This window comes from Electrophorus electricus, unplaced genomic scaffold (assembly GCF_041902795.1).
Source record: "Electrophorus electricus isolate QZ-2024a unplaced genomic scaffold, ASM4190279v1 Scaffold108, whole genome shotgun sequence".
Lineage (NCBI taxonomy): Eukaryota > Metazoa > Chordata > Actinopteri > Gymnotiformes > Gymnotidae > Electrophorus > Electrophorus electricus.
This window is the reverse complement of record NW_027658390.1, coordinates 195,991-205,990: the sequence shown is the minus strand read 5'-3', so window position 1 is coordinate 205,990 and position 10,000 is coordinate 195,991. Positions and strand designations below refer to the sequence as shown.

Below are 10,000 nucleotides of genomic sequence, written 5' to 3'. Positions count from 1 at the left end.
TAGTAGTAGTAGTAGTAGTAGTAGTAGTAGTAGTAGTAGTAGTAGTATGATTTAAAGGTACAAAGTGAATGAAGTGTGCCCAGGCCCAGAGCTACTTTGCTGGGCATGACTGTGTTTGACCTCTTGGCTCTGGAAGTCTATTTCTAGGCTTATATAAAGGGTCAAACTTCTTGAAGTGTGCCCAGGCCCAGAGCTACTTTGCTGGGCATGACTGTGTTTGACCTCTGGGGCCTGGAAGTCTGGTAGTAGTAGTATGATTTAAAGGCACAAAGTGATTGAAGTGTGCCCAGGCCCAGAGCTACTTTGCTGGGCATGACTGTGTTTGACCTCTTGGGCCTGGAAGTCTGGTAGTAGTAGTAGTAGTAGTAGTAGTAGTAGTAGTAGTAGTATGATTTAAAGGTACAAAGTGAATGAAGTGTGCCCAGGCCCAGAGCTACTTTGCTGGGCATGACTGTGTTTGACGTCTTGGGCCTGGAAGTCTGGTAGTAGTAGTATGATTTAAAGGTACAAAGTGAATGAAGTGTGCCCAGGCCCAGAGCTACTTTGCTGGGCATGACTGTGTTTGACCTCTTGGCTCTGGAAGTCTATTTCTAGGCTTATATAAAGGGTCAAACTTCTTGAAGTGTGCCCAGGCCCAGAGCTACTTTGCTGGGCATGACTGTGTTTGACCTCTGGGGCCTGGAAGTCTGGTAGTAGTAGTATGATTTAAAGGCACAAAGTGATTGAAGTGTGCCCAGGCCCAGAGCTACTTTGCTGGGCATGAATGTGTTTGAACTCTTGGGCCTGGAAGTCTATTTCTAGGCTTATATAAAGGGTCAAACTTCTTGAAGTGTGCCCAGGCCCAGAGCTACTTTGCTGGGCATGACTGTGTTTGACCTCTTGGGCCTGGAAGTCTGGTAGTAGTAGTAGTAGTAGTAGTAGTAGTAGTAGTAGTAGTAGTAGTATGATTTAAAGGTACAAAGTGAATGAAGTGTGCCCAGGCCCACAGCTACTTTGCTGGGCATGACTGTGTTTGACCTCTTGGGCCTGAAAGTCTATTTCTAGGCTTATATAAAGGGTCAAACTTCTTGAAGTGTGCCCAGGCCCAGAGCTACTTTGCTGGGCATGACTGTGTTTGACCTCTGGGGCCTGGAAGTCTGGTAGTAGTAGTATGATTTAAAGACACAAAGTGATTGAAGTGTGCCCAGGCCCAGAGCTACTTTGCTGGGCATGAATGTGTTTGAACTCTTGGGCCTGGAAGTCTGGTAGTAGTAGTATGATTTAAAGGTACAAAGTGAATGAAGTGTGCCCAGGCCCAGAGCTACTTTGCTGTGCATGACTGTGTTTGACCTCTTGGCTCTGGAAGTCTATTTCTAGGCTTATATAAAGGGTCAAACTTCTTGAAGTGTGCCCAGGCCCAGAGCTACTTTGCTGGGCATGACTGTGTTTGACCTCTGGGGCCTGGAAGTCTGGTAGTAGTAGTATGATTTAAAGGCACAAAGTGATTGAAGTGTGCCCAGGCCCAGAGCTACTTTGCTGGGCATGATTCTGTGACCTCTTGGGTCTGGAAATGTGGTACTTTGAAGGATTAAAAGAGTGAAACGGTCTGAAGTGTGCGCAGGTGTAAAGCAACCTTGCTAGGCATGAAGGTGTGACCTCCAGGGCCTGGAAGTCTGGTGGTAGTAGTAGTATGATTTAAAGGCACAAAGTGATTGAAGTGTGCCCAGGCCCAGAGCTACTTTGCTGGGCATGACTGTGTTTGACCTCTTGGGCCTGGAAGTCTGGTGGTAGTAGTAGTATGATTTAAAGGCACAAAGTGATTGAAGTGTGCCCAGGCCCAGAGCTACTTTGCTGGGCATGACTGTGTTTGACCTCTTGGCTCTGGAAGTCTATTTCTAGGCTTATATAAAGGGTCAAACTTCTTGAAGTGTGCCCAGGCCCAGAGCTACTTTGCTGGGCATGACTGTGTTTGACCTCTGGGGCCTGGAAGTCTGGTAGTAGTAGTATGATTTAAAGGCACAAAGTGATTGAAGTGTGCCCAGGCCCAGAGCTACTTTGCTGGGCATGAATGTGTTTGAACTCTTGGGCCTGGAAGTCTATTTCTAGGCTTATATAAAGGGTCAAACTTCTTGAAGTGTGCCCAGGCCCAGAGCTACTTTGCTGGGCATGACTGTGTTTGACCTCTTGGGCCTGGAAGTCTGGTAGTAGTAGTAGTAGTAGTAGTAGTAGTAGTAGTAGTAGTAGTAGTAGTATGATTTAAAGGTACAAAGTGAATGAAGTGTGCCCAGGCCCACAGCTACTTTGCTGGGCATGACTGTGTTTGACCTCTTGGGCCTGAAAGTCTATTTCTAGGCTTATATAAAGGGTCAAACTTCTTGAAGTGTGCCCAGGCCCAGAGCTACTTTGCTGGGCATGACTGTGTTTGACCTCTGGGGCCTGGAAGTCTGGTAGTAGTAGTATGATTTAAAGACACAAAGTGATTGAAGTGTGCCCAGGCCCAGAGCTACTTTGCTGGGCATGAATGTGTTTGAACTCTTGGGCCTGGAAGTCTGGTAGTAGTAGTATGATTTAAAGGTACAAAGTGAATGAAGTGTGCCCAGGCCCAGAGCTACTTTGCTGTGCATGACTGTGTTTGACCTCTTGGCTCTGGAAGTCTATTTCTAGGCTTATATAAAGGGTCAAACTTCTTGAAGTGTGCCCAGGCCCAGAGCTACTTTGCTGGGCATGACTGTGTTTGACCTCTGGGGCCTGGAAGTCTGGTAGTAGTAGTATGATTTAAAGGCACAAAGTGATTGAAGTGTGCCCAGGCCCAGAGCTACTTTGCTGGGCATGATTCTGTGACCTCTTGGGTCTGGAAATGTGGTACTTTGAAGGATTAAAAGAGTGAAACGGTCTGAAGTGTGCGCAGGTGTAAAGCAACCTTGCTAGGCATGAAGGTGTGACCTCCAGGGCCTGGAAGTCTGGTGGTAGTAGTAGTATGATTTAAAGGCACAAAGTGATTGAAGTGTGCCCAGGCCCAGAGCTACTTTGCTGGGCATGACTGTGTTTGACCTCTTGGGCCTGGAAGTCTGGTGGTAGTAGTAGTATGATTTAAAGGCACAAAGTGATTGAAGTGTGCCCAGGCCCAGAGCTACTTTGCTGGGCATGACTGTGTTTGACCTCTTGGCTCTGGAAGTCTATTTCTAGGCTTATATAAAGGGTCAAACTTCTTGAAGTGTGCCCAGGCCCAGAGCTACTTTGCTGGGCATGACTGTGTTTGACCTCTGGGGCCTGGAAGTCTGGTAGTAGTAGTATGATTTAAAGGCACAAAGTGATTGAAGTGTGCCCAGGCCCAGAGCTACTTTGCTGGGCATGAATGTGTTTGAACTCTTGGGCCTGGAAGTCTATTTCTAGGCTTATATAAAGGGTCAAACTTCTTGAAGTGTGCCCAGGCCCAGAGCTACTTTGCTGGGCATGACTGTGTTTGACCTCTTGGGCCTGGAAGTCTGGTAGTAGTAGTAGTAGTAGTAGTAGTAGTAGTAGTAGTAGTAGTAGTATGATTTAAAGGTACAAAGTGAATGAAGTGTGCCCAGGCCCACAGCTACTTTGCTGGGCATGACTGTGTTTGACCTCTTGGGCCTGAAAGTCTATTTCTAGGCTTATATAAAGGGTCAAACTTCTTGAAGTGTGCCCAGGCCCAGAGCTACTTTGCTGGGCATGACTGTGTTTGACCTCTGGGGCCTGGAAGTCTGGTAGTAGTAGTATGATTTAAAGACACAAAGTGATTGAAGTGTGCCCAGGCCCAGAGCTACTTTGCTGGGCATGAATGTGTTTGAACTCTTGGGCCTGGAAGTCTGGTAGTAGTAGTATGATTTAAAGGTACAAAGTGAATGAAGTGTGCCCAGGCCCAGAGCTACTTTGCTGTGCATGACTGTGTTTGACCTCTTGGCTCTGGAAGTCTATTTCTAGGCTTATATAAAGAGTCAAACTTCTTGAAGTGTGCCCAGGCCCAGAGCTACTTTGCTGGGCATGACTGTGTTTGACCTCTGGGGCCTGGAAGTCTGGTAGTAGTAGTATGATTTAAAGGCACAAAGTGATTGAAGTGTGCCCAGGCCCAGAGCTACTTTGCTGGGCATGATTCTGTGACCTCTTGGGTCTGGAAATGTGGTACTTTGAAGGATTAAAAGAGTGAAACGGTCTGAAGTGTGCGCAGGTGTAAAGCAACCTTGCTAGGCATGAAGGTGTGACCTCCAGGGCCTGGAAGTCTGGTGGTAGTAGTAGTATGATTTAAAGGCACAAAGTGATTGAAGTGTGCCCAGGCCCAGAGCTACTTTGCTGGGCATGACTGTGTTTGACCTCTTGGGCCTGGAAGTCTGGTGGTAGTAGTAGTATGATTTAAAGGCACAAAGTGATTGAAGTGTGCCCAGGCCCAGAGCTACTTTGCTGGGCATGAATGTGTTTGAACTCTTGGGCCTGGAAGTCTATTTCTAGGCTTATATAAAGGGTCAAACATCTTGAAGTGTGCCCAGGCCCAGAGCTACTTTGCTGTGCATGACTGTGGTTGACCTCTTGGCCCTGGAAGTCTGGTGGTAGTAGTAGTATGATTTAAAGGCACAAAGTGAATGAAGTGTGCCCAGGCCCAGAGCTACTTTGCTGGGCATGAATGTGTTTGAACTCTTGGGCCTGGAAGTCTGGTAGTAGTAGTAGTAGTAGTAGTAGTAGTAGTAGTAGTATGATTTAAAGGCACAAAGTGCTTGAAGTGTGCCCAGGCCCAGAGCTACTTTGCTGTGCATGACTGTGTTTGACCTCTTGGCTCTGGAAGTCTATTTCTAGGCTTATATAAAGGGTCAAACTTCTTGAAGTGTGCCCAGGCCCAGAGCTACTTTGCTGTGTATGACTGTGTGACCTCTTGGCCCTGGAATTCTGGTGGTAGTAGTAGTATGATTTAAAGGCACAAAGTGAATGAAGTGTGCCCAGGCCCAGAGCTACTTTGCTGGGCATGACTGTGTTTGACCTCTTGGGCCTGGAAGTCTGGTAGTAGTAGTATGATTTAAAGGCACAAAGTGATTGAAGTGTGCCCAGGCCCAGAGCTACTTTGCTGGGCATGAATGTGTTTGAACTCTTGGGCCTGGAAGTCTATTTCTAGGCTTATATAAAGGGACAAACTTCTTGAAGTGTGCCCAGGCCCAGAGCTACTTTGCTGTGTATGACTGTGTGACCTCTTGGCCCTGGAATTCTGGTGGTAGTAGTAGTAGTAGTAGTATGATTTAAAGGTACAAAGTGAATGAAGTGTGCCCAGGCCCAGAGCCAGGCCTGGGCAGCAGGGGGCGCTCCTGGCCATGCCCAGCGAGTTTCGTGCGAATCGGACCTGGTCCGGAAGAGATACGAAGGGAAAACTCATTACTCGTCGGGGTGGCACATCCAGGCTCTCGACCCTCCCAAAGCGTCCGACCAGGGTGCACCCTGCCGGGCATGGTTAGCCGCCAGCCCCCTTCCTGGAGGTCTGGTTGGCACGGGGTTTTGATTTATCGGTTTCATATCTCTGGGCTCCTTGGGAGCAGAAAGTCGGTTGAGGGCCCTTTGGAAAGAGCCGGGGCTGCCGTTTAACGCTGTCCAAGCGGCAGGCGAAGCGCACCCACCGTTTTTACGCTATGATTTTTTAAAACCGCCGGGGCGGCAAACACAGGGCCGGTCGGGTTTGAAGACGAATATCTCTTCGGCCCTTGGGAGGAGAGAAGCAGCGCGGGTCACCTTTGAACGCGCTCGCTGCCAGGAACGTCTGGCGTAAAAGTTTCGTGGGAATCGGACGTTCCTAGGCTGAGAAGCGAGCGCCCGCCCTCGGGCGGTCGGGGGCCCCTTTCTCATTCCCCGTCTGGGCTAAAAATACGAGGTCGGACCCGATGGACTCGGGAGACTGGAGAGTACCAGGGAGACCCTGGAAGCAGGCGACCCGACCCACGCTTCGCTGTCTCCTCGGCCCTCGGGAGTAGAAGCGCGGGGACGGTGGCGTGGGCAGCAGGGGGCGCTCCTGGCCATGCCCAGCGAGTTTCGTGCGAATCGGACCTGGTCCGGAAGAGATACGAAGGGAAAACTCATTACTCGTCGGGGTGGCACATCCAGGCTCTCGACCCTCCCAAAGTGTCCGACCAGGGTGCACCCTGCCGGGCTAAGAGAACAGCCAGGTGAACCCTGGAGGTTCCGAACTCCAGACCCCTGGACCCGACGGCTCAGTCCGCCTCAGGTGCACTACAGAGGTCCTCGGGCTGTCCCTGAGTGCATTAAAACGGAAATCAGAATTACTCCCCCGGGTGGCACTTCCAGGCTCTCGACCCTCCCAAAGTGTCCGACCAGGGTGCACCCTGCTGGGCATGGTTAGCCGCCAGCCCCCTTCCTGGAGGTCTGGTTGGCACGGGGTTTTGCAAATAGGTCCCGTCGGGTATATGGGAGAGCAAAGAGAATCAATGGGGTCCAAGCACTAAATTCATCCAGTGGCGTTCTCTGGAAGCCCAAGGGGAGTCCGAGGGGTGTTCGGCCGGCAAGGGGAGCTCTCCCTCGGACACATGATCAAACGCCTGTCCCCTACCGGAAAGTGGTGTGCTCTGGATGCCCCCCCCCCCCCCCATCCCCCGAGGGGGGTGCTTATCCCGCGAGGGGAGCCCTCCTCGGGTTAAGTGAACCATCATGCCGATTCCCCTATGGAAGTGGGCACATCCAGGCACACAGTCTGCTTTGCTCTCCCCGACCCGAGTGCGTCTGTTGGGCTGAGTGTACGCCCAGGCAACTGGATCCAATGGCTCAGTCCGCCGCAGCGTGCTTCGACGATGGGTCGTACAGCCATGCCACCAGGGTGGGCGTGTTTGTAAATGTACCAGTGGATTCTCGTCGGCCTGCCACATCCATGGTATCGACCCACCAGGCCTGTCCGACCAGGGGTTGACCCTGGACGGGCACGGTCTGTGGTTTGGCCCTTGTCCTAGATGAAATCGGGCACGGGGTTTTCTGGCCAGGTACCATCGGGTTACTGGGAGAGCGGCTTCGGTCTCCAGGTGAGACCAATGGTGAAGCAGCACGAGGCAATGGAGAGCATGCAAAGCGATGGGGAAGCCATGCACGGCAATGGCCACGAAAAAAAAAAAAAAATCACCACGGAAGGAACGTGAAGAACAAGGAGGAGTGTAGTGACACTGCCCAAAGCTGCCCGGTGTTGCAGGGGTCTATTGGTGTGTTGCTTCCTTGTTTGGTAGAGTGGAGTACCAGACCCGCCAGGGGTAGGCAAACCATTCCCCCTACGGTAAGTGAGGAGCCAGCCATTTGACGAGCGGGTGTCCACGTGTACGGGTGCGAGCGCTATCCCCCCACACGGGGTTAGGCCACGGCCTTAGGTGGACGTCTGCCGACCAGCCCCGGCTGATCCAGAACTTCTGATGTGGAGAGCGGTTTTGACAGATCCTCCCTGGTTCTAGCGGGTCAAGCCTCTGATGGGGGGTGGGGGTTATTTGTAACCCATCCCAGAACTCTCTGGGGGAGACTCAGACGGCCAGTCTGTCTACTCAGTTGTCCTATACTGGTGTCTGTGGTTTGGGAGGAAGGGAGTGCCCTGCTTTGTTGGCCTCCTCTTCAAACCTACCTGGGCCCACGAATCACTCTTCTTGGTTACATCACGAAACGTAGGTTGAGCGAGGCTAGGGGGGAGGGAATTCGACGAGGTCTTTCCCTTGTCCCCCCACCAGCGGCCCACGAAAATCAAAACGGCGTGAAGAGAGGGAACGCCGAAAGCACCTGGAGTCGGCCGTCCGCACCTCCGGAGGAGGTGGACGGGGTACGGTGCGGGCATGACCGGATGGGACAGCTTTGCATCAAGGTGAGAGGTCGGCGTCCGAAGGCCAGAGGGCGGTGCGCGAGCACGTTTACACTGGCCGCGGAAGCTGTCCTGGGTAGCCCTGTATGGCGTCTGGACCTGACGGCGCACGCACTTACAACCCGCTGCTTCCTAGCCCCCGGAAGGGGAGGCGGATGTCACTCGTGGTTCATCCCAGACCACGGTGCAAACTACCTGGTTGATCCTGCCAGTAACATATGCTTGTCTCAAAGATTAAGCCATGCAGGTCTAAGTGCACACGGCCGGTACAGTGAAACTGCGAATGGCTCATTAAATCAGTTATGGTTCCTTTGATCGCTCCACACGTTACTCGGATAACTGTGGTAATTCTAGAGCTAATACATGCAAACGAGCGCTGACCCTTCGGGGGATGCGTGCATTTATCAGACCCAAAACCCATCCGGGGGGCTCGGGCCCCCCGGCCGCTTTGGTGACTCTAGATAACCTCGGGCCGATCGCGCGCCCTCCGCGGCGGCGACGTCTCATTCGAATGTCTGCCCTATCAACTTTCGATGGTACCATAGTCGGCTACCATGGTGACCACGGGTAACGGGGAATCAGGGTTCGATTCCGGAGAGGGAGCCTGAGAAACGGCTACCACATCCAAGGAAGGCAGCAGGCGCGCAAATTACCCATTCCCGACACGGGGAGGTAGTGACGAAAAATAACGATACAGGTCTCTTTCGAGGCCCTGTAATCGGAATGAGCGTATCCTAAACCCATGGGTGAGGACCCATTGGAGGGCAAGTCTGGTGCCAGCAGCCGCGGTAATTCCAGCTCCAATAGCGTATATTAAAGTTGCTGCAGTTAAAAAGCTCGTAGTTGGATGTCGGGAGTGGGCTGGCGGTCCGCCGCGAGGCGTGCCACCGCCTGTCTCAGACCCTGTCTCCCGGTGCCCCCCGGATGCCCTTGGCTGGGTGTCCGGACGGGGCTCGGAGCGTTTACTTTGAAAAAATTAGAGTGTTCAAAGCGGGCCCGCTTCTCGCCTGAATACCTGAGCTAGGAATAATGGAATAGGACTCCGGTTCTATTTTGTGGGTTTCCTGAACCAGGGCCATGATTAAGAGGGACGGCCGGGGGCATTCGTATTGCGCCGCTAGAGGTGAAATTCTTGGACCGGCGCAAGACGGACGAAAGCGAAAGCATTTGCCAAGAATGTTTTCATTAATCAAGAACGAAAGTCGGAGGTTCGAAGACGATCAGATACCGTCGTAGTTCCGACCGTAAACTATGCCGACCCGCGATCCGGCGGCGTTATTCCCATGACCCGCCGGGCAGCGTGAGGGAAACCACGAGTCTGTGGGTTCCGGGGGGAGTATGGTTGCAAAGCTGAAACTTAAAGGAATTGACGGAAGGGCACCACCAGGAGTGGAGCCTGCGGCTTAATTTGACTCAACACGGGAAACCTCACCCGGCCCGGACACGGAAAGGATTGACAGATTGATAGCTCTTTCTCGATTCTGTGGGTGGTGGTGCATGGCCGTTCTTAGTTGGTGGAGCGATTTGTCTGGTTAATTCCGATAACGAACGAGACTCCGGCATGCTAAATAGTTACGCGGCCCTCCGCGGTCGGCGTCAAACTTCTTAGAGGGACAAGTGGCGTTCAGCCACGCGAGATGGAGCAATAACAGGTCTGTGATGCCCTTAGATGTCCGGGGCTGCACGCGCGCCACAATGGTTGGATCAGCGTGTGCCTACCCTACACCGAGAGGTGCGGGTAATCCGCTGAACCCCATTCGTGATGGGGACTGGGGATTGCAATTATTCCCCATGAACGAGGAATTCCCAGTAAGCGCGGGTCATAAGCTCGCGTTGATTAAGTCCCTGCCCTTTGTACACACCGCCCGTCGCTACTACCGATCGGATGGTTTAGTGAGGTCCTCGGATCGGCCCCGCCGGGGCTCCTCGCGGGCCTTGGCGGAGCGCCGAGAAGTCGATCAAACTTGACTATCTAGAGGAAGTAAAAGTCGTAACAAGGTTTTCGTAGGTGAACCTGCGAAAGGATCATTAACGGGTAACGCTGTCCGGCGTGCCTCCTCTCCCGACCCCCTCGACTTCGCCGTCCCCCCGCGTCGGGGCCCAGGGTCGAAAGGGTCTTCGGGGTTGCTGTTACACGTGGTCGCTTGCAGGTCAGGCTGGACAGAAGGCATAAAGGAGGAGCCT

At 52.5% G+C, this 10,000-nt stretch overlaps 1 non-coding gene across 1 annotated transcript; it reads left to right on the top strand.

Annotated features, from left to right (window-relative positions):
* Positions 1-8,008: 8,008 nt before the first annotated feature.
* LOC145654020 (18S ribosomal RNA) lies at positions 8,009-9,847 on the top strand. Its single transcript, XR_014120252.1, has one exon. It is a non-coding gene; the product is annotated as an 18S ribosomal RNA (ribosomal RNA).
* Positions 9,848-10,000: the final 153 nt, after the last annotated feature.